We start from the raw sequence: 1652 nt of genomic DNA, 5'->3' as shown, positions 1-1652 counted from the left end.
TCTCTCTATATATATACTACATATATATATATATATATATATATATATAATATATATATATATATATATATATATACATATCAAATATCGAAATTCTGCACTTCTTTTTTACATTTCCTCATTTTGTCGAGATCAATGGTTTTAGCCTGTCGCTCGCAAGGCAGATGGCGCGGTGAGTAGGAAATAGGCGGGGAATGTTCTTATCAGTGTTTGATAAACTAATATGTTAAAAGTTTTTAATTAAAGTTTATTTTTAAATTGACAGAACTTATTATTTTTGACTTATCCTCTCTCTTACAAATAGAAAAGCCAAAGTAGTCTTTGGTCACGGAAGAACTAGGAACCACTGATTTAGATTATTAGAATGAGAGGATGTTTAAATAAAAATAAGGATAAAATTGTAAATGGAACATTACGAGATCAGTAAAATATCTCTCTAATGATATATTCCACCTGATGCTACCTCAAGAATTCTATAATTCGATATTTAAACCAAGAAGAGATTAATTTGTAGTGATTATTCTAGCTGCTATTGGACATAATCAGACCAGACTAATCAAAAGGGAAATGACAGATAGGTACGGAATAAAGTGTGAAAAAAGACTTCGCAAAAATTGACTAACAATATGATCCTAAAGGAAATTTCTGGTTCCATGCTGAAAAGGTAAGATATGATTCGATGATTTGCTGATGCGCTGTTGAGAAATGGAAAAATGATTCGTTTGAGAATTATGCTAAACAAACTGAAAGAGAATTGGGAGAATAAAAAAAAAGGTAGAAATAAATCGGTCTACGATAGCAATGATAAAAATGGAAACAAATTTTTTTTTCCTTTAAATGAAAGGAGAACTAATTGGGAAAAATGGAAAGGAAACACATTTCTACAGCAATTTTTCAACCAGTTAAAAGTTGGATTAAAATTCCTGACTTTGTAGAACTATCTAAATTAGAATATAAGTTTGATTGCAATGAAAAGAACTGCATGTCTATTTGAAATTGGAAATAGAAAAAAAAGAAAACTGGAAAATGAAAAGTCTGCAACTTCTCGGGAAATGGTGAATCGAGGATTTAATAATTTAACAGATTTTTTTTTTAATGTTTCGGTATCTAATCGTATAATTCCAAATTTCTCATCTTTTTTTTCTCCGTTATAATGAATCAATCATCTTAATAAGAGCATTCCTGAAACATCGGAATTTTCACAGAACATTCTGTCATTTTTTGAAGAGAAAACATAAGAAGAGTGAAGAGAAATGCTTATCACAAGCACATTTTGCTATCATATCAGTACATGATGGTAGGATGAACGGACACATAATTGAATGAACAGAAAATAAATGTTAAGATTATGGGAACAGTAAACAGAACAGTAAAGTTTAAATGTTTAGTCAGTCCGAAGGGAGTTGAGAAGAAAAAGAAACGATAGACCTTATATGAAGGTTAAAATAACTCTGGAAGGTTAACGATCAAATAACTCTGGAAGGTTAACGATTAAGTTTCGAAGTTTTAAATTTTCTAAATTTTAATTTTTCCATCATAATAATGACAGATCATATAGCAGAATAAAAATGAACAACAGAAAGAGATATACAGTATGTATACGTATTAATAATGAAAAGATACACCTAGTAAAATGATGATAAAGGAAAGGA

This window comes from Loa loa (genome assembly GCF_000183805.2).
Source record: "Loa loa unplaced genomic scaffold supercont3.136, whole genome shotgun sequence".
Lineage (NCBI taxonomy): Eukaryota > Metazoa > Nematoda > Chromadorea > Rhabditida > Onchocercidae > Loa > Loa loa.
Note: the sequence above shows the minus strand (reverse complement) of the source record.